At 44.2% G+C, this 23446-nt stretch overlaps 1 protein-coding gene and 1 pseudogene across 4 annotated transcripts in view; both read left to right on the forward strand.

Annotated features, from left to right (window-relative positions):
* The window catches only part of LOC124555676 (calcium uptake protein 3, mitochondrial), a 655882-nt gene that overhangs the window by 578328 nt on the left and 54108 nt on the right, over window positions 1–23446 (forward strand). The gene's annotated exons all lie outside the window — the stretch shown is intronic.
* On the forward strand, window positions 22490–22607 carry LOC124556965 (annotated as a pseudogene).

A 23446-nucleotide genomic window follows, 5' to 3' on the forward strand; every position in this document is an offset into this window, starting at 1 on the left:
TAAAATTTGTTTCAGTACAAAAGCATTTTAGTATTAAAATTTGTGCATCATGGTCTGAAAGGCCATTCACCCTTTTACTAACATAATGCCCATCTAGTAATGAAGAATGAATGGAAATATAGTCAATGGCTGTGCTATTGTTCCCTTGCACCCTGGTTGAAAAAAAAGCACAGTCTTCATCGGATCATGTGAATTTAGGAGATCTTCCAACATCCTCTTTCTTGCCCAATCACATATAAAATTAATATTGAAATCATCACACATAATTAATTTTTGGTACTTCCTATAAAGTGAACCAAGAACGCTCTCTAGCCTGAGCAGAAATGTGCTGAAGTCAGAGTTACAGGACCTATAAACAACAACAATTAGAAGTTCAGTTTCACTAAATTCAACTGCCCCTGCACAACATTCAGATATCTGTTCAGTGCAGCGTCGTGATACATCTATGGACTCTAGTGGAATACTGTCATTTACGTACATGGCCAGTCCCCCACTCCGCAAAGAACTCCTTGAAAAAATAGCTCACTAATCTGTATGCTGGTAAAGGAAGCCTCTGAATTGTCAAATTATTTAAGTGGTGCTCCGATAAATCAATAATGTCAGAGTCAACATCTATAAGCAGTTCACTAACTTTAACTCTTAATACTTCTTATATTTGGATGAAATATGCTAATTCCTTCATTATTTGGACACCTGACATCCTCTGAAGGTGATTCCTTTGTTAGAGGGACTTCCTTTAAGCAGGGATACCTATCAGGTGACTGCAGTCTAAAACAGGTGCAGCTCTAACATCAACTGCTACAGGAATTTTTCCATGAGTGATCCCACTACCACCCACTAAACTGTCACCTATAAGCTTTGCCAGCCTCCCCTTTCCACACCTATTGAGGTGCAGGCCATGCCTGGTGAAACCCAATCTGTTGATAGACTCAACTGGCACCACTGCAATGTGAGCAAAGCCCTCCACCATCAGTGCCTTCTCCAGCCCCATGTTACCACACCATTTGGACGAGGCCAATCATGACGCTAAAACAGTTGCATGAAGTGCACATTAGTGCCACCATTTTGAGTAGCTATCCTTACCAGGTTACCACCTACATCATAGTCCCCGCCACTATCAAGACTATTCCCACCTCCACTCACAATCACTACCTGATCCTCTTTCATAAAATTCCTACACAACTCTCCTATGTTAACAATCAGTTGAGCTAACCGTGTACAAGGGTTCACAATGCTGGTGATCTGGTACTTCCTGCCCAACACTTCCTGCAACTACTGGCCTACACCTCTGCCATGCGAACTACCTGGCAGCGGAACCTTATTTTTTCTGCTAGAATTTGCAACTGACTTAGGCTCCCTAACTGTTGAGGACTGCTGCATTTTCCTACACCTATTGCTACAAGAGGCTCCTCTCCACCCAACTCTGACAGTTGGTCAACTCTGACAGTTGGTCAACTCTGACAGTTGGTCAATTCTGACAGTTGGTCAACTCTGACAGTTGGTCAACTCTGACAGTTGGTCAACTCTGACAGTTGGTCAACTCTGACAGTTGGTCAACTCTGACAGTTGGTCAACTCTGACAGTTGGAGGCGTAGAGGAATAAGGTCACTGTTTCTGAATGATACGTGTAATCTGTGCTAATATATTTTAGTTTCAATGGTATTAATAACCTGGTATATACTTTACGCCCATAAAAGTGACCATTCTAGTTCTGATTTGTAATTTTGCTATGTCTATTCAAAATTATTTTAATAATCAGATATGTTTTTTGGATTTGTATGTGTGAATGCCCAAAAAAGTGGCTGATAGTTTGCTATAGTTTAGAGATATAACTGTTCTTTGTATTAAATTGTTTTACATTAGGTTTCACGAGATAGTTTAAACCAAAGTGCATATCGATAGGACTTTGACTTGCTCAGCAAGAATTGATAGGTCTTGCTGTTTAATCTTAGAATCCCTGACCAGAGAGCTTATGTTAACCATACACAACCATCTTACTCCATTTTATATATGACAGCAGCAATATACACAGCCTGATATTTGTAACATGTGACTCTGGGCTACGTAAGTAAGTTATAACATTTTAAGTTGAATCTGTGAATTTATCTTATTTTATGGTTGTGTTATACACTGTGTTTCCAGAGGTATGAAGGTGCTCGCATTGGTCGAGTGAAATGTAAAAATAAAGGGAAAAAGTTACATGCAATTTTAATTAACTATAGGACAGCATACGTGTAGGAGTGTAGCAAATACAGTCGACCGGCAACATAAACAGGTATAACAGTTATACGGCAGAAGAACAGATGATTCCATTCTTCATGTCTGACGAATTTCAGTACTCCAAATTATAATGTTTTCCCGAGCACTGAAGGTTCACATAATGCACTAACAGCCACCGCTAGACGTAATATTCACCTAGAACACAGTGCAGTCTTCTGACTTAAAATGTGACGTTTTATAAATGTGCCTTGAAGTTTCGGGATAACAAGTATTATCTTCTCATGACAATGTCAACAACAACACAGCTGAGGAGCCTTATTTTTCGTCTGGGCTCAGTAGTAAAATTCTTAGGGTCTTCTTACTTGGTGTTTCTGTATTTTCTTAATGAGACATTTTACCGTTTTTGCCTCTGTTCACCTTATTTTCACTGCAACTTTCCACTCATCTTGCTATAACTTCTCAGTGCAGCACCGCCGAGAGTATTTGGAAAGGAGTCTGGAAGTATATTGGAGGTGGAACGTTTTCAAGCGGAAAGACAGTGGCTGCTATATTGTCCCGTAAGTGGACCCCTATAAGATACTTAGCGGTAATGTTAGGTCTGGCGGTGCAATCAATCAGTCAATCAATCAATCAATCACTATCATATGCGTAACGATTGTCATGTAATGGGAAGAGTAAGGAAGTCATCAATTGACCGACCTGTTACAAATCCAATAGTGCTCTCATAGACAGTTGTACCAACATGAAACTTTTCTCGTACAGACGGTATTATCGGAGCTGAAAGTCACGTTTTATTCCAGAAAAAATATCTACGACCAACCAGCGATCTAACAGCGAAATTTCCGATTTATTGTGGCACTTACCCACTGATCGACAAAGCCATTCGGGTAATAATGTATCATATGACAGTTCCCCATCCACCTCCGTAGCTGAGAGGTCAGAACGACTGGCTGCCATGCAGGGGATCCCGGTTCGATTCCCGAACCCGCCAGGTTACCCGCGACCGCTTTCGGGATGGGAAGCTATGCCATCCCCGGATCTAATCCATCCGGCGGATTAACGACAAGATGTCGGTGTTCCGACCGGTGTGGATGTAGTTTTTAGGCAGTTTCCCACATGCCACTAGGTGAATATCCGGCTGGTTCCCATGTTCCGCTTCAGATACGCGCTAAACAAACATTTAGTACATTTTTCTCAGATTTGCACACAGAATTTACTATATACGCAGACAGACAGAGTAATTGTTTTTGTCCTGGAGGGGGGGGGGGGGTGGTAAATAGGAGACCAATGACTTTCGCTGTTTGGTATCCTTAAAGATTTACTCAGGATCCGCGTCGATCCCCAGCACTGTCAGGGAGTTCCCCTTGGTGGGAGGAGTGGTACGGGTTGCACTCAGTCTACTGGGGCCAACTGAGGAGCTAATCGACAGATTAGTAGCGGTTCCAAGTTCAAGCACCCCGACAATGACCTGGAGAGCGGTGTGCTGATAACGTGCTTCTCCACACCGCGTTCAGTGAAGCCATTGGTGGAGGAAGACACGGTGCTCTGTAGGGCCTGATTGGTTCGTCTAAGGGCAGAACGCGAAACTTCGACAGTTACCCAGAAATTCTTCAAGGTAGGATAGGTATAAGCGGTACGATTCTACAATATCCGTAGATGACGTGATACTGTTCACATATTCTTTGAAAAAGAGAAAGGTCATGCACAGATAAGAGTGAATTTCGGAAGTGTAAACATTTCATGGAAACTCAGTCTTTTACACTAATTTTTTTACTGTGTCCTTTTACTGCCAGGAAACACTATGTAGAGGGGGAAATAAGAGGATATCTTGAGGCGAAACATAGGAAATGGAATGTGAACAAACAGTGTTTCTAACACGGTCTAATGCAGTGGTTCACTTCCTTTCTGAGACCATTACCCATGAGTACAATCAGATATTAGCTAATAAACGCCTCCGCCCCACACCATACAACCTCTGTGTTTGTACGTGTTTTATTAAACCAAGAACAAATGAGAGGATCGATACCGCAAACTTGTAACAAACTGGCCACTAAAATTGCTACACCACGAAGATGACGTGCTACAGACACGAAATTTAACCGACAGGAAGAAGATGCTGTGATATGCAAATGATTAGCTTTTCAGAACATTCACACAATGTTGGCGCCGGTGGCGACACCTACAACGTGCTGACATGAAGAAAGTTTCCAACCGATTTCTCATACACAAACAGCAGTTGACCGGCGTTGCCTGGTGAAACGTTGTTGTGATGCCTCGTATAAGGAGGAGAAATGCTTACCATCACGTTTGTGAATTTGATAAAGGTCGGATTGTAGCCTACCGCGATTGCGCTTTATCGTATCGCGACATTGCTGTTCGCGTTGGTCGAGATCCAATGACTGTTAGCAGAATATGGAATCGGTGGGTTCAGGAGGGTAATACGGAATACCGTGCTGGATCCCAACGGCCTCGTATCACTAGCAGTCGAGATGACAGGCATCTTATCCACATGGCTGTATCGGATCGTGCAGCCACGTCTCGATCCCTGAGTCAGCAGATGAGGACGTTTGCAAGACAACAACCATCTGCACGAACATTTCGACGACGTTTGCAGCAGCATGGACTATCAGCTCGGAGACCATGGCTGCGGTTACCCTTGACGCTGCATCACAGACAGGAGCGCCTGCGATGGTGTACTCAACGACGAACCTGGGTGCACGAATGGCAAAACGTCATTTTTTCGGATGAATCCAGGTTCTGTTTACAGCATCATGATGGTCGCATCCGTGTTTGGCGACATCGCGGTGAACGCACGTTGGAAGCGTGTATTCGTCACCGTATCACCCGGCGTGTTGGTATGGGGTGCCATTGGTTACACGTCTCGGTCACCTCTTGTTCGCATTGACGGCACTTTGAACAGTGGACGCTACATTTCAGATGTGTTACGACCCGTGGATCTACCCTTCATTCGATCCCTGCGAAACCATACATTTCAGCAGGATAATGCACGACCGCATGTTGCAGGTCCTGTACGCGCCTTTCTGGATACAGAAAATGTTCGACTGCTGCCCTGGCTAGCACATTCTCCAGATCTCTCACCAACTGAAAACGTCTGGTCAATGGTAGCCGAGCAACTGGCTCGTCACAATACGCCAGTCACTACTCTTGATGAACTGTGGTATTGTGTTGAAGCTGCATGGGCAGCTGTACCTGTACACGCCATCCAAGCTCTGTTTGACTCAATGCCTAGGCGTATCAAGGGCGTTATTACGGCCAGAGGTGGTTGTTCTGGGTGTATATATATGAGGATGAGTCAAATGAAAACCGTAAATATTTTTTTAAATATTATTTATTGTGCAGAAGTGGTACAAAGCTGTATCACTTTTCAACATAATCTCCACCACGCTCAATGCAAGTCCTCCAGCGCTTACAAAGTGCATAAATTCCTTTAGAAAAAAATTCTTTTGGTAGTCCGCGCAACCACTCATGCACCGCGTGGCGTACTTCTTCATCAGAACGGAACTTCTGTCCTCCCACTGTGTCTTTGAGTGGTCCAAACATATGGAAATCATTTTGGGCAAGGTCTGTTGAGTATGGTGGATGAGGAAGACACTCAAAATGCAGGTCTGTGATTGTTGCAACTGTTGTACGGGCAGTGTGGGGCCTTGCATTGTCATGTTGCAAAAGGACACCTGCTGAGAGCAATACACGTCGCTTTGATTTGATTGCAGGCCGCAGATGAATGTTTAGGAGATCTGTGTATGATGCACTGGTGACAGTGCTCCCTCTAGGTATGTAATGCTCCAACATGGCGCCTTTTTCGTCCCAAAAGAGAGTCAGCATAACTTTCCCTGCTGATGGTTCTGTTCAAAACTTATTTGGTTTTGGTGATGAGGAATGGCGCCATTCCTTGCTCGCTCTCTTCGCTTCCGGTTGGTGGAAGTGAACCCTGGTTTCGTCCCCAGTAACGATTCTTGCAAGGAAGCCATCACCTTCTCGTTCAAAGCGCCGAAGTAGTTCTTCACAAGCACCAACACGTCGTTCTCTCATTTCAGGAGTCAGCTGCCTTGGCACCCATCTTACAGACACTTTGTGAAACTGGAGCACATCATGCACAATGTAGTGTGCTGACCCATGACTAATCTGTAAACCTGCTGCAGTGTCATTCAGTGTCACTTGGCGGTTTTCCTTCACTATGGCTTCTAGTGCTGCAATGTTCTGTGGAGTCACAACTCGTTGTGCCTGACTGGACGAGGAGCACTTCCACTTGCGAACTTCCTTCTCCATTCGTAGACTTGTTGCTGTAACAAACCTGCATCACCGTACTGAACCTTCATTCGTCGATGAATTTCAATAGGTTTCACACCTTCACTATGCAAAAACCGAATAACAGAACGCTGTTCTTCCCTGGTGCAAGTCGCAAGTGGGACGGCCATCTTTATACTGATACTGCGACGGTATGTGTGCATCTGCACTATGCTGCCACCTACAGGCCATTCTGCACGCTGTTTGTAGCACGCTTACCAACTTACAGGATAACGGCCTGAAATTTCGATTTGTTATTACAAATTTAAGGTTTTCATTTGACTCACCCTCGTATATATTTTCTTACCAGTCAGTGCACACCGTAAGTCATCCTCCAAGTCCATTCAGATCCTTTTTCTTGTTTCATTGCTGTCGTAGTCATAAATCTGCTTTGCCATATTTAAATCTTAAATGCATCGTTTCTGTTTGTGTACTAGAATAAATGATGAAGCAATTTCTGGTGCATGGCAAGTGTCTCATCTGACTCCTCCTCAGAAAGGAAACGAGTCCGCTCCCTAGCGACACTTGCTTCGCTCTCGCCCTTCCCTCCCCCCCCCTCCCCCCCCCCCACCAATCACTGTACTGGCCATTACGGAGTTACTGTTTTGTTGTACTTTCAGTTAGTTCGATTATCTGTTTCTAGTCCATTTCAGGAATTAAATATGAGTCGGAGAAGAAATTTTCATGAGATATTTAGTGCGTTTTACTGAGGGTACGCGTGTAGCGGATAGACTTTGTGAAAGTCATGATGATCGTACTTTAGTTTCATAATGTGGCTTTCATCACATCGTGTCAGACATTAACGATAATATCTGAAAAAAAAGTAATTACTGGTAAGGTACGTAATCAGTATTAGAGTCTTGAAAAATAGGATGATAATTACAATGAACTTTTAAAAATAGTTTCGTGGCTGAGACACAGTCAAACCATTTTGATTTCAAACCACTCAGAAAATTTCATTTTATCCTTCAGAGAGTACTAATTACCCCAGGTTGGGAATCACTGGTGTAATGAGAATAGGGGTTGCTTAATTCAGGCACCTGGATTTCACTATTGTAGTGTCAGGTGTGTAATAATTGTCAAAGTAGTGAAATATAAATGCATTTTATGGCAAATCGTGTAAAGTGTGACTCGATTATCCGGGCCTCAGTTATACGGATTCACGATCGTCCGGATTGTCTACCACAAGCAGATATCTGTGTACTGTCTAGTCCGTGCGCTACCCGCCCGCGCCCTGCGCCGTGAACGAACAGCAGGAGATGTAAGAAGATGAAACAGAAGGAAACATAGATGCAGAAAATTGTGCAGGACCATCTTATGCGGAAGTATTTCAAGCCCTGGAAACACCTTTCAAATGGTTCGTTAAACAGCCAGTGTTATACCGTGCGTTTACTATAATTAGCACGATTTTGTGATGTAGCAGCAATGAAGAGAAAAAAATGTTTACGTCGAAAGAGAGTTATCAAATATTTCAAACAAAATTAATCTACAGTGACAGCCCTACGTGACTTTTGTTAGATATATCATGATTAAGGTTGTAGTAGCTTAGTAATTTTAAGAAAATATGTACGTATGTATGAGAACGTGTCTCTAAACTCTTAACACTCATTGATTTTTGTTAATTTTAATAAATTTAATTTGTTTTCTCGTTCTGAATAAACATGTGACGTTATGTTTTAACCCTAGAAAGACAACTATATGACAACGTACCTGAAAGATAACCGTCCGTAGACGACGTAGGTTGTTTTTCTTGAGTCAGTAACACAAAAATCGCTTTACTCGATAAACTCGATTATTCGAATGACTTACGAAAACATTCAGTCCGGTTAGTAGAGTCTCCACTGTACATCGTTTGCGGGTGTCTAAAAGTACTGAGACGTTTGTTAAAGTCGTTTGGCTCTAGAGGCATCAGCCGAGTAGGAATCAAAGAAGTAGGATGATTCATTATGTCCAGCATTATGTGACAATCGATCTGCTTTACAACTGACTTGGAGCTGTAAAAGAGCGATGTGTATCATGAAAGTACGTAAATTTCGTTGATGTCGCATATTAACGTGTTTGAAACCCTATGACAAAACAGTACACACGGGAAACTTTCCATGTAGAGATGCGCAAAGTGTAATTGTAATCGCGTGATAAAGTACTGAAAGATCATACAGTAGTAAATATTACATTTATCGGAGTGAGGAAAGCGATCTCCATCTACATACACGTACATATTCCGCAAGCTATCGTAAGGTGCGTGGCGGAGGGTACCCTCTACCACTACTAGTCATTTCCTTGCCTGTTCCACTCGCAAATAGAGCGAGGGAAAAACTGGTGTCTGTATGCCTCCGTATGATGTCTAATTTTTCGTATCTTATCTTCATGATCCTTACGCGAAATGTATGTTGACAGCAGTAGAATGTTTCTGTAGTCAGCTTCAGATGCAAATTCTCCAATTTTTTCCCTAGTGTTTGAAAAGAACTTCGCCTTCCCTCCAAGTTTTCCCAGTTGAATTCCCAAAGCATCTCCGTAATACTTGCGTGTTGTTCGAACCTACCGGTAACAAATGTAGCAGCCCGCCTCTGAATTGCCTCGATGCATTTGTTAAATCCGGTCTGGTAGGGATCCCAAACACTCGAGCAGTACCCAAGAATAGGTCTAACTAGCGTCCTGTATGCTCCGTTGCAGATGAACCACACTTTCCCAAAATTCTCGCACTAAACCAAAGTCGACCATTCGCCTTCCCTAACAAAGTCCTCACATATCCATTCCATTTAATATCGCTTTGCAACCTTACGCCCAGATATTCAAACGAAGTGGCTGTGTCAAGCAGGATACTACTAATGCTGTATCCGAACTTTGCGGGTTTGTTTTTCCTACTCATCCGCATTAACTTGCATTTTTCTACATTTAGAGCTAGTTGCCATTCATCACAGAAACTAGTAATTTTGTCTAAAGGACCTTGTTTCCTCCTATAGTCACTCAACGTCGATACCTGCCCGTACACCACAGCATCATCAGGCAACTGCAGATTGCTGCTCATTCTGTTTGCCATATCAATTATGTATATAGAAAATAATAACGGTCTTATCACACTTCCCTGGGGCACTCCTGACGATAGCCTTGTCTCTGATGAACACTCGCCGTCGTACCTTCGTTAACAATCTGCAGTAAGGCACCGTGCCCAATGCTTTTGAGAAATCTATAATTATAGGATCTGCATGTTGGCCTTCATCAATAGTGCGTAGTATATCATGTGAGAAAAGGGCAAGTTCAGTTTCTAAAACCGCATTGATTCATGGACAAAAAATTTTCGGTCTCCAGGAAATTTATTATATTCGAACTGAGAATATGTTCGAGATTCTGCAGTAAAGTGATGTTAAGAGTACGTAATTTTTGGGTTCGTTCTTTTACCCTTCTTATATACAGAAGTTACCTGAGCTTTCTTCCAGCCACTTGGGACCACGCGACCGACCAAAGCAACGAAGATGACGTGGTTGAAGGAAAATACGCGCCGCAGCAGTTGAACACTAAGAATGTGTTACACCGGAGTCTGTGAGGGGAACTAGCAGACAAACGGACGCTGCACCTGTGCGGCCCAGACGCTAAGAAAAAGAGATTCAGATTCCTACGGTAGATACAATTACCTCGCTGCGCCCGCTAAACGGCAGTTACTTAAATTTATATCCACAAGCTGACACGTTCATCACGTCCATAAAACTTAGTGGCAACATAAAAAGGTATGTGAAACACATGTGGAGGGTTGTCAGTTGAAAGATGGAGACCGTATGACAACAGAAAAAGCTGTTGTATGCCCAGGAACCAGAGCTCATAGACCAGGTCTCTCTTCCAAAAATCATCAGGCGCGTTTTCTCTGGTGTTTCAGCAAACGGTTGCAATTTCGTTTTTGCAATGTGTGGATGGAGTCAGCCCAAGCAGTTATTAGTCAACGGAAGGCATAGGTTTATTTTTTATTACAGTTAACAAATGGTTCAAGTGGCTCTGAGCACTATGGGACTTAACAGCTGTGGTCATCAGTCCCCTAGAACTTAGAACTACTTAAACCTAACTAACCTAAGGACATCACACACATCCATGCCCGAGGCAGGATTCGAACCCGCGACCGTAGCAGTCGCACGGTTCCGGACTGCGCGCCTAGAACCGCGAGACCACCGCGGCCGGCACAGTTAACATGTTTTTAAAGTAGATTAATGTGTGCGTATTCGATAGAGCGGTTCCAGTTTATTCTAGTGAGATATTTGATTTAAAGATGCGTATTAACAGGGACAGAAAAACACGAACAATAAGCAGTACTCTAGCAGCGATTGAGTGCCTCTGCTGCATGGCGGTAGTGAGTGAACAAAACAGAGTTTCCAGAGCCAACAACTGAAACGGGGCAACTTGACATTGATGACATGGTGAAGAAATGTTTACCAATATGACAGTTGCTAGGAGACAATGTTAAAACTAATATCGCACTAGACTAATTAGGGATCGATGTACCGAATGAGTGCATAAAATTCCACTTAAAAGAAACACGTTGTTTATAACGAGAAACGAATTGACGTCTTCCGTTGACACTGAATTTTGATAGATACACGAGATGAGCAGTATTTGTTTGTGCTGACTCCGCCTACACATTTCAAAAACTAAATTGGAAAAATCCGCCGAAACATCCAAGGAAATGTGCCTGACATTTGTTAACAGTGACACCCTACACGTGTATAAACTACTGAAAAGGAGCGCACACGGCCCTCTTGAGTTTCGTCTTCGTGTATTTTTTTCTTCGGAAATACCTCTCTCTCTCTCTCTCTCTCTCTCTCTCTCTCTCTCTCTCTCTCTCTCTCTCTCTCTCCCCCCCCCCTGTCCCTCCCTCTCTCCGTGTGTGTGTGTGTGTGTGTGTGTGTGTGTGTGTGTACTCTTTTGACCAGAGAAAATCGCTACGAACAACCACCTGCAATCTCACCACGGTCCAATGTAGGGCGCTGTCTCTCCAGTTGTAAATGGGACAGTAGGATCGTAAGGGTTCTGTACACTGTTCAGTTTGTCAACATTTCTCGAAGTGTCAATTCAAATTTAAAACTTGTGAGTTGTCGCTTTATGGCAAGGTGGTTTTTCAGTATGTGGAGCTGTCCGCCAAATTTGCAAACACAACAGTGACGCCATTCGAACATCCACCGCCATCGTGAGAAACAAAGCATGTAAGATTTGCCTTCTAATGGTCACCTGCAGTCAACAATACCAGCTGATGGCCGCTTCCTACAAATTATTGCTCTTAGGTAACCCAAGTAGAATGCCACACAACAGTGCGCGCTGCCTTTTTGAAAGCAATTGCGAGGGCAATATCGACCCAACGATCAGTTTGGCTTCAAGGCACACATTACGGATAACAGTACAAACGTACTAGCACCACAACGGACGAAGAGTGTAGACAAAGAATACCTGGACCAATGGCCTTGGGTACTCTTCACCGACGAGCGCAGAATTTGACACATGACGATCGTCGTAGAGTACTGTAGAGTGTGTTATCTACCAGTGCAAATCTCAGACGTGAAGTCCCAGGAGTTCAGCAGGGAAGTCTGGTCACTCATGTTTCGGGCCGGTATTATGTACGGATGTCAGACGCCTCACATCGGTATCTTGGGTGATTTGGGGGCTGTGCAGTATCGGAACGGAATCCTGCCACCTGTTACCTAGCCCTACAACCAACATTTTGGCGGTGAGTTCGTCTTTCAAGACGAAGACACTGAAGACCATCCTCGTGAAGACAAAGATGTGCCCTTCCGAAGAAACTGCCTTTATGTCATTTATTGTTTTATTATTTCAAGTTATTCCGTATATCACTCGACAAGATCCATAACATAAAACATGGGTGGTTGCTGTATGTTCAGCGGCCAATATCATGGATAAATTACCAAACACAGCACCAGATAATCGATCAGGAATATACAGCTTAATTGAGATTAATATCCAAAGTAGTACATCGACTACATGGGATGGTTCAAATGGCTCTGAGCACTATGGGACTTAACATCTGAGGTCATCATTCCCCTAGAACTTAGAACTACTTAAACCTAACTAACCTAAGGACATCACACACATCCATGCCCGAGGCAGGATTCGAACCTGCGACCGTAGCAGTCGCACGGTTCCGGACTGAAGCGCCTAGAACCGCTTGGCCACCGCGGCCGGCTAAATGGGATGCCGATTCAATATACAGTGCCGTGAACACATGAATACGCTTTGTTTAAAAAATCCTAAACAAATTTACCTTTGCTTTGCATATTGCTGAAGATGGATATCAAGTGATATGCAGAGCACAAAACCTGCAAATATTGCACCTGGTCAGCAAAAGCAAGGGAATGAATATGTTCCAAGAAATAAAAATTTATTCCACAAGTGCGTATCCCTAATATGACAAACTAAACGATCAAAATAGTTACCCAATAAAATGTCTCTAAAGAATTTTCGGAAATTACTCATATAAACAATCACAAGCAAATGTCCTGACCAAATCGTAATTTGCAATATATCCCATTTTACTTCCGTGACACTCATACCAGTTTATAATTATGTTAATGCTAACCAAATAGCCACTGTTTCACTACTTAGATAACTATTTAAAGTCTATCTTAAAATATGTTAATTCCAAATGTAATTATTTTTATGTTATTATCCAGTATGTTAGTGCTATAGGTACAATAGGTTGGTGATTTTCGAGGGTATGCAGTGTCCAAAACTTAGTTCGCAGAGCTGCCACCTTTGGCAGCAAGTGTCTCTAACCCAAGTAGGCATCGAGTCAAACAGAGGCTGAATAACAGATACGGATAGGTCATTTCATGATCCTTCAGTTCTAGCATAGAGTTAATCAATCGTAGTGGCTAGTGGGTGGTAATTAGTCTCTCGGCAACACATGGCGATATGTTTAGAATGGATGAGAGAACTGGTAGGTCTGGACACCATGGAAATGTGGTCTCCCGTTATTCTGTTGAAATATGACGTCACAAAGACCTCGTAGACAGGGCACAGCAACCAAACTTCACTCGTCAGAAATCGAATGGCTGCTATCCAAATTACCAGCCATCCAAACTAGAAGTGATCGTGTTGCGTACCCAGTGGGACCCCATACCATCACGACATGGGCTTGGCTTGCATAACGAAGACGAATGCAATGCAGCAGCATTCGTTCTCCTCGGAGCTTCCACGCGTTTTGACGTCCATAGCGATGTTGTACACGCAACCGGGACACGTCTGAAAGAACGATGTGGTGTACGACTACTGTGTCCAGTGTTATCTGGTGCACAACTGTCGGCACGCTGCTCCATGTTGCCAAGTCAAGGGAGGCCACAACGATTGTCGCAGTGCTGCAGTCCTTGGTGCCCCAAACACCGTCGCATTCTTTATGTGGGTAACTGTCTTGCTTCAGGCATGCCCTTGTCGTGATTCAAGATACATAACGTGTCTGTGTAGTGCCACATGGCCGAGCGAACAATACGTCTGTCCTCTGGCGCTAGTCGCATGGGGTCGTCGAGACCCTGCATAGCATTGAGTATGACCCTTCTGAACGCATCGATTCCATATTCGCAAGACAATCGCGTGATGCCGACCAGCGCGACCAGCAGTACGGTGGAACGATAAAACAGTCTCTATAGGTCACAGTCGTACCACTGTCGAATTCCGACATGTGCTGGTTGATGTCTATTCTCCTTACACGAGGCGTAACACGATCTTCGGAGAGAAAAAGCGATTTATGACCAGCAAACCCGCTGCGTTATGTTCAGAGTGTAGTTGGCTTACCTGTACATAATTTGTGCAGTTTGGCTTTGAGCACTATGGGACTTATCATCTAAGGTCATCAGTCCCCTAGAACCTAGAACTACTTAAACCTAAATACCTAAGTACATCGCACACATCCATGCCCGAGGCAGGATTCGAACCCGCGACCGTAGCGGTCGCGCGGTTCCAGACTGCAGCGCCTAGAACCGCTTGGCCACTCCCGCCGGCCTTGTGCAGTTTCACAGAAATGCTAATCATTTACATATCCAAGCATGCTGTACGCTTGATACCAATTTGACATTTGTTGCATCCGCCTTTCATAGTGATAAAATTTTAATGGACAATCGTAAACAAGCTGTTACGAGATGCTGCTTAAAAGTAAGCTCATCTAACAGTGAATCAGACGTAAATATATGATTTGGAAAACGATATAGCTAAAGAAATTGCAATTGTGTACAAGGCAGCTGCAGCCGAAATAAACATAATATGATATCGAAGATATAATTCTGTTATGCCAGTTGAAGATGGGTGAAATACCGAAATGAACTTTGGCATAAATAAAGTAATATAAAATGTGTGTGTTTACTGTATTTCTTCAAGTAATTTTATCCACAACCACGGAGCTCAACTACCAGTATCATGGATTAAATAATCTTAACAAATCAAATATTATGAAATCTGTGTTAAAACTAGTACAATGTTAGAAATAATGATGTCACTGAATATTGCGCAGAAATCTCAATAAATTTATAGGCTCATAACAAAATTCTGGTGTCTACCGATTTTCAAGACGCGCACAAATATGATATGTACTGCCAAAGGACCTGCTACTAGTGGAACGTGATGCCTGTAGTGTATGCAACCCATTATGCCACTGAGGCGACCGAACTAACCCGAACAGGCATTGGTACAGAAATAAATTTTATCCAAACAAAGAATTCTTTTGCAATCCACGCCACGTGCGGCCGTCCTGGGTGCTGGCAGAATGGCTCTGAGCACTATGGGACTTAACTGCTGAGGTCATCAGTCCCCTAGAACTTAGAACTACTTAAACCTAACTAACCTAAGGACACCACACACATCCATCCCGAGGCAGGATTCGAACCTCCGACCGTGGCGGTCGCGCGGTTCCAGACTGTAGCGCCTAGAATCGCTCGGCCACTCCGGTCAGCCATATTTAACAGCAAATGACCACTTGTTGAGTGCTGAGGCTATATTATCCCTGCGTTATTAATAGGTGTCGTCAGAGTGTTAAAAACCAATTGCATAAACAATCCAACCGCATTGCAATAAATAATACTAATGCCACACACCAAGTGTGGATGGTCACGCGCCGCCGCCTCCCCACGGTCGGCGCGAAATTTCAGTAGCACAGTGGTGTGTGGAAGACCCCAAGAGGGGACGTGCTGGCTAGTGTGCAGAGTGCTCCCATCTCTCTGAGAAATGTAGCGCGTCTGTAATTTGAGTGTAAATGAGCCGTTCGGCCTGGGAAGTAGCACCATGTGTACAGCGTCCCGCTCATTGGCTCCAAGTCACTGCGGTTTATCTTCCTACTCGTTAGAGATCCACACCGTGTGTGGCGATACCGGGAACGGTAGAATTTCTCACGCCGCCTCTGAAGGCACACATGATTTCGTCGCCAGTAGCACTAGCCGAACCTCAGATAGCGAGTCCTGCAGGGTGGTGTGGCGTGAAGCGGTCACGGGAGAAGCGTTTTCGCAGTACTCAGGCAGTCACAAATTTTCCATTAGATGTAACTCTAAATACCGAGAGTAATTCTGGTAATGACGGACTGCTAATGGTAGCAGAGTTTTCACGTACAGCAAGAATCTGAAGTGTGTTCAAAGGAAAAGTTATAATTGAAATCTTAATTCAGAAATGATCACCAGAGAGCTGAGCACAGCTGTCCCGCCGGACGCTGTAGCCGTGCAGTTCTAGGTGCTTCAGTCCGGAACCGCAGGTCGCAGGCTCGAATCCTGCTTCGGGCACGGATGTGTGTGATGTCCTTAGGTTAGTTAGGTTTAAGTGGTTCTAAGTCTAGGGGACTGATGACTTCAAATGTTAAGTCTCATAATGCTTAGAGCCATTTGAACCACAGCTGTCTCACTGTTTCACGAGCTAAAGGATTCCCTGTTCCCGTAATTCCTGTGGCTGTGACAGGAGCCAATCGTCTACTGTGTCCTTCAGACCGTCGTCAAAGTTGAAGCGCCTCCCTTTGACATGTTTTCTTAGCAGACCAAACACATGAAAATCAAATGGCGACGTGTACGTAAACTTGACCATCACACTTTGTGTGACCTCGGAGACGCGTGGACGCGCGCTGTCGTGGAGCAGAATTACTCCCTCCGTGAGCAGACCAGGCCGTTTGCTCCTGATGGACTTGCGTAGGCTACGGAGTGTCAGTACACGTCACTGTTAATAGTTTTTCCGTACTCTCGGAAGTTGATGAGTATTTGACCTCTGACGTCAAAAAAGACGGTGAGCATCAACATGCATGCTGAGAACACAGCTTTGATTCCTTTACGGATAGATGATGACGCATGCTTCGCGTCCCTAGATGCCTCACTACATCATCCCAAAGCTACATATGAAAATTTCAACCGGTTTAATTGTTATAACTCTTCGTACCTTTTCATTTTAACACTCCTTTCCTAAGAAAATAATGTTCTGGGACATTAGCGATGACAAGTATGCAGTACATTGTGTCATGTTGACTGCCTGACCATCGTGATGGGGATCATTAAATGTGTGTGTTGTTTGTATATGCAGTGGTAAGCTATGATCGCTGTATCACAAGACAGGTCCACACACGGCTTCCTACGAAGAACAACAAAGATTGAAATAAAATGACAATAATTATTCAAATAAAAAACTTTTTCATATAACGTTTTTGATACAGCCTCAAAAGTATAAAATAATTTCTCCTAGCTCCAGCCGATTCCTAACGCCATACAGATAGTCCTGAAAATTTGTACTTGTGAATTTTTAATAGCTATGAAAATACTTGTAGAATTTAAAACGAAAATCATGGGGCGCATGCTGTAGTAAATAGTAAGGAAGTGAACTATTCATGCATCAATTGTGCGTTGTATGCGCCCCACGGTTTTTGTTTTAAATTCTACAAGTATTTGCATAGCTATTAAAACTTCACATGCGCACAATTTTAGGACTACCTGTATAGAGGTAGGAATCTGTATGAGGGTAGGAGAAATTATTTTATACTTTTTAGTTCATTTTGAAAACATATTGTATTACAATTATTATTTAAATAATTATTTTCTACCCTTTATTTGTGTGTGTGTGTGTGTGTGTGTGTGTGTGTGTGTGTGTGTGTGTGTGTGTCGCATATTTCAATCGATTTCAAACGTTTTGTTGATGAGGTTACAAGAGAGACATGTAAATTACAGTATTATTTCAGTTTCTCTTCACCTGAGCCAACCACCACATTGCTTCCTCCTACGATTATCTCCCGAAAAGACTCCAAAGGTAAAAGTTACACACACTCGAGGTCACATGTGGACTTACGAGCAACCGTTCTTACCACGAAACATTCACAAGCGGAACAGGAAAATGGGAATGTAGCAGTGGTGCAGAAAAGTACCCTCCGCCACACACCAGACACGAAAGCGAATTAATATTGCATTGTCGTACAGTTTCGAGCTATGTTGAAAGTTTGAAGTCACAGCTCGTCAGGAAGTTACTTTAAAATAAATAGCAGAATTTCTACCGAACAAACAGACAAGAAAGACACCTAATATAAACATGTTAAAAAAAGTTACGGTCAACCCTTGCCATTTGTAACGTTGCTGATTGCACTTCGCAACAGTAAATCCTCCATTGCTAGCGGAAATGTTGTAACACGCTCCTTATAAAACCTTCCCAAAATCAATAACGTAATGTTAGTCCTGGTACCAGTAGGTGCGATCAACACGCGAGTATTGCACTGAAGAGTCAAATAAACTGGTACAACTGCCTAATATCGTGTAGGGCCTCCTCGAGCACGCAGAAGTGCCGTAACACGACGTGGCATGCTCTCGACTAATGTCTGAAGTAGTGCTAGAGGGAACTGACACCATGAATCCTGCAGGGCTATCCATAAATCCGTAAGAGTATGAGGGGGTGGAGATCTCTTCTGAACAGCACGTTGCAAGGCAACCCACATATGCTCAATAATGTTCATGTCTGGGGAGTTAAGTGGCAAGAGGGAGTGTTTAAATTCAGAAGAGTGTTCCTGGACCCACTCTGTAGCAATTCTGGACGTGTGGGGTCTTGCATTGATCTGCTGAAATTTCCCAAGTCTGTCGGAATGCACAGTGGACATGAATGGATGCAGGTGATCAGACAGGATGCTTACGTACGTATCACCTGTCAGTCATATCTAGAAGTATCAGGGGTCCCACATCACTCCAACTGCACACGCCCTGCACCATTAAAAGAGTCTCCAGCAGCTTGAACAGTCCCCTGCTGACATGCAGGGTCCATGGATTCATGAGGCTGTCTCCATACCCATACACTTCCATCCGCTCGATACAATTTGAAACTAGACTCGTCCAACCATGCAACATATTTTCCAGTCATCAACAGTCCAATGTCGAGCCCAGGCGAGGCGTAAAGCTTTGTGTCGTGCAGTCATTAAGGGTACACGAGTGGGCCTTCAGCTCCGAAAGCCCATATCGATGATGTGTCGTTGAATGGTTCGCACGCTGACACTTGCTGATAGCCCAGCATTGAAATCTGCAGCAATTTGCGGAAGGGTTGCACTTCTGTCATGTTGAACGATTCTCTTCAGTCGTCGTTGGTCCCGTGCTTCCAGGATCTTTTTCCGGCCGCAGCGATTTCGGAGATTCGATGTTTTACCGAATTCCTCATATTCACGGTACACACGTGAAATGGTCGTACGGAAAAATCCTCACTTCACCGCCACCTCGGAGATGCTGTGTCCCATCGCTCGTGCGCCAACTATAACACCACGTTCAAACTCACTTAAATCTTGATAACCTGCCACTGTAGCAGCAGTAACCGATCTAAGAACTGCGCCAGACCCTTGTTGTCTTATATAGGCGTTGCCGACCGCAGTGCCGTATTATGCCTGTTTATTATATCTGTATTTGAATACGCATGCCTATATCAGTTTCTTTGGCGCTTTAGAGTATTTGAACTCAAATTGGACGCCATTATTCTTGCGAAAACAGTACTGAGTACTGATTTGCATAGCCAACATACATTTCGCGTAAGATGAGAGATATTAGGACTTGTACAGAGGCATATACACGGTTCAGTCACATTAATGTGACCACCGGCAGTGTTAGATCTCAACTTGCAATAATATCTCGCAGACGAAGCTGGCAGCATGTGGAAGGTAAATTAAGCGTGTCGGGAGGACGCGGATAACAGTACAGTCGTCATCGTGATGCGAAAACGGATCGATTTATCTGACGTCGTGGGTGGAAGTATTTCCGAAACGGCTAGGTTTGTAAACTGTTCATGTGTCGACGTGGTTAAAGTATACCTTGTACCTTGCATTGCAAAACGAGGCTATCCAAAACCGGCACTCAGGCAAGTGTAGTGCACCACGGGCCTTAGATGACACGGGTGAGCGATGGCTGCGAAGATGTGTGCTGGTGAATAGATGTGCAACTGTAGAGCATCTGACTGCCCAGATGAACCAAGGAACTTCCAAGAGTGTCTCCTAGACCGTCCAGCGAACGTTGCTGCGTATGGGCTTCAGCAGCAGGCGCCTGTTTCACGCACCCGTGCTGACGGCTGTTCATCGGCGACGAAGTCTGGAATTTGCATGCCAGTACCACAACTGGACGTCCACTGGATGGCGACAGGAAGAATGACGTTTCATGCTCTATCGGACAGTTGCGCATTGGCGTGTACGACCCTGCAACAATCGTCGGAAGGATCCGGACCAGTGTAGTGAGCATTGTGGAAGGGGTAATGTTTTCATGGCAATCTCTGGGTGATCTCCTCATTCTGGAAGACACAGTGGATCAACACAAGTATGTATCAATCCTTGGGAATAATGTCAACCCCTACGTGCAGTTTGCTTATTCCTCTACGCTTCGGCTTCTACCAGCAGGACAGTGACATGTCACCGAGCGAGGTGGCGCAGTGGTTAGCACACTGGACTCGCATTCGGGAGGACGACGGTTCAATCCCGCGTCTGGCCATCCTGATTTAGGTTTTCCGTGACTTCCCTAAATCACTCCAGGCAAATGCTGGGATGGTTCCTTTGAAAGGGGACGGCCGACTTCCTTCCCCATCCTTTACTAATCCACTAAGATCGATGACCTCGCTGTTTGGTCTCTTCCCACAAACAACACAACCCAACAGTGACATGTCACACAACTCGCAGTGTACGTGCGCAGTTCGAAGACCACCAGCATGGGTTTACTCCACTCAGCTAAGTACCAAAATGCCCGGATTTAAACCCAACCTAGGAACTGTGGGAACTCGATCGGACTGTTCACGCTATAGATCCACAACCTAGAAACCTTGCCACTGGAGTTAGCGTGGCTCCACATCTCTGTCGGTACTTCCAGAACCTCATTGACACTCTTCCTGCATGTCCGCACTGCAAAAGGTGGTTAGCCAGGCTTTTGACAGGTGGTCAAATTGATGTCACTGGACCGTGTAAATAGTCGCTTTCTTCCCCACGCTCTATTATTGGGAGTGGCGCAAGGTACCATACCCACCCAGCACCACCTATCAGTAGAACCTGTCCGTGTCCTCCATGCTCGCGATTCTGAGGTTCCCGCTGGAGGTCAGACGTAATTGTGCATCTGCACTGAAGTTGAATTCGTTGCCCATCAAGGCGAATCAGTTATATGAATGCGTGGTGTCTGCTCTTTCAGACATCTCCTAAAGAAAAGACACCACGCGGAATCCGCAGCCGTGATACATTATATGTAAAATCCCAACGTAGGTGACGCCAATAGCTCTTTTCCTTTCCTTTCTCCCGCCTCCACCTTCAATTTACATATATGATGATACAGCCACCCCATTGGGCTAAAATGACGATACACTCTCTCTCTCATATATATATATATATATATATATATATATATATGTGTGTGTGTGTGTGTGTGTGAGAGAGAGAGAGAGAGAGAGAGAGAGAGAGAGAGAGAGAGAGAGAGAGAGAGAGAGAATCACGGAATGTGCGAGCGTAAAGATTGTGGATGGATTCTGTGACATGTGGAAGTTTTGGATTGGTCCTGGAGTCAATCTGTGACAAACAACTGAAACCAGCCCGGATTTGCAAAATGCTAATCAATTCCGTAACTATCTCTTGTAGCGTTATAGCAGCGCCTAACACACAAATCGAAAATATCACGGAATAACCAGTCACGTTACCCGATTTTTATCTGTAGTTATGATCACGTGATTGACTTAAAATACATACACGGTACTTTGCACGGCTAGAGGTATAACTGCGCGCATTAGTCCGTAATCTTGCAAATCAGTCTGCACCCCGTCCTTAAATTTCTCGAACTTCGCTCTCCCAACGGATTTTTCTTCCATCATACGCTGAGACTTACGAGATCCTTCCCAACTCCTCTTGAGAACAATAATTCCTCTTATGATTGGTAAGTGGTTGTTTGTTGCCCATCCTTTACCAAAGCACCTGAAAATACGAGTAAATTCCTGAAACTCTGTATACAAGTGATAAATAATGTTATCGATTAGATCGACCCAGACAGGTAAACATCGGGCGAGGCATTTCTTACGGTTTTATGTAAATACTGTTGTGTATATCAGACAGGTAATTTGTAATGACAGATGCTTATAATCTTGCCCATCTTCACATTCCTTGTGCTTTAACTGGAGTGTAATAAAATAGTCTTACATCTTGTGGTAACATGGATGAACCATCCTTTGGAAGGGGTTCCCTTATTACTGCAGGAACGTTGCAACATTTTGGTAAAAAGTGCATTGCAGATAATTTCGTCACAAAAAGATATAGGATACGAAATACATTTTATGTTTAAAAAATAATAAATGTGATGTGGAGAATGCGAGTATTGTTATCCCCTTGTACGCTAAACAGACGAAAGAGCTAGTGAGGACATTGTCTCTCGCCCACATATGGTAGGTACAGCAGGGAACAGGACGTAACGACCGATCACGAGACGTACGAATCACAGCTGAGAATACAGTCTGTATTATCTTTAATAACATATACCCAGGAGTATTTTCAGCCAACGGCCTTACCGCAGTGGTAACGCCGATTTCCGTCAGATCACCGAAGTTAAGCGCTGTCGGGCTGGACTAGCACTTGGATGGGTGACCATCCGGTCTGCCGAGCGCTGTTGCCAATCAAGGTGCACTCAGCCCTTGTGGAGGCAAACTAAGGAGATACTTGATTGAGGAGTAGCGGCTCCGGTCTCGTAAACTGAAATACGGCCGGGAGAGCGGTATGCTGGCTACATGCCCCTCCATATACGCATCCAGTGAAGCGTATGGGGTGAGGATGACACGGCGGTCGGTCGATACCGTTGGGCCTTCCAAGACCTGTTTCGGATGGAGTTTAGTTTTTATGAGTATTTCCAGAAGTGTAGTGTTATTAAAATTCCACATACTCGAAAGCTTTAATAAGTAATAGTCTAAGTCTGTTGAACACGCTGACATCTTTAGGTGTCCCTCAAGTCTGCCATCTGAACAGCCTTTTCCAGACGCCAACATCTGGTTGCCATCCTTTTTGACTTACGTAAAGAATACGACACGACCTGGCGACATCATATCCTTGCCACATTGTATGAGTGGGGTCTCCGGGGCCCGCTCCCGATTTTTATCCAAAACTTCCCGTCACTCCGTACTTTCCGTGTCCAAGTCGTACAGCTCCTCCAGTACTGGTATTGCTGAATGGCGCCTACAGGGAGCCATCCACAAGGTGCAGTCATGGGCTCTGACCTACAGCATCCAGTTTACAGCTGCAAAGTCGTGTGTTATGTATGCACTTCTGTCTGCATCGTACCGTTCATCCGCAACCCGAACTTTACCTTAATGACGATCCACTCACTGCAGTGGAGGCACATAGATTCTTAAGACTGGTTTTCGACGTTCGATTGACGGTTTCCTCACCTTCGTAAGCTTAAGCGGAAGTGCTGGCAGCACCTTAATGCCCTCCTCTGCTTGAGCAACACCAACTGGGGTG

Source organism: Schistocerca americana, chromosome X, assembly GCF_021461395.2.
Source record: "Schistocerca americana isolate TAMUIC-IGC-003095 chromosome X, iqSchAmer2.1, whole genome shotgun sequence".
In the NCBI taxonomy this organism is placed as follows: domain Eukaryota; kingdom Metazoa; phylum Arthropoda; class Insecta; order Orthoptera; family Acrididae; genus Schistocerca; species Schistocerca americana.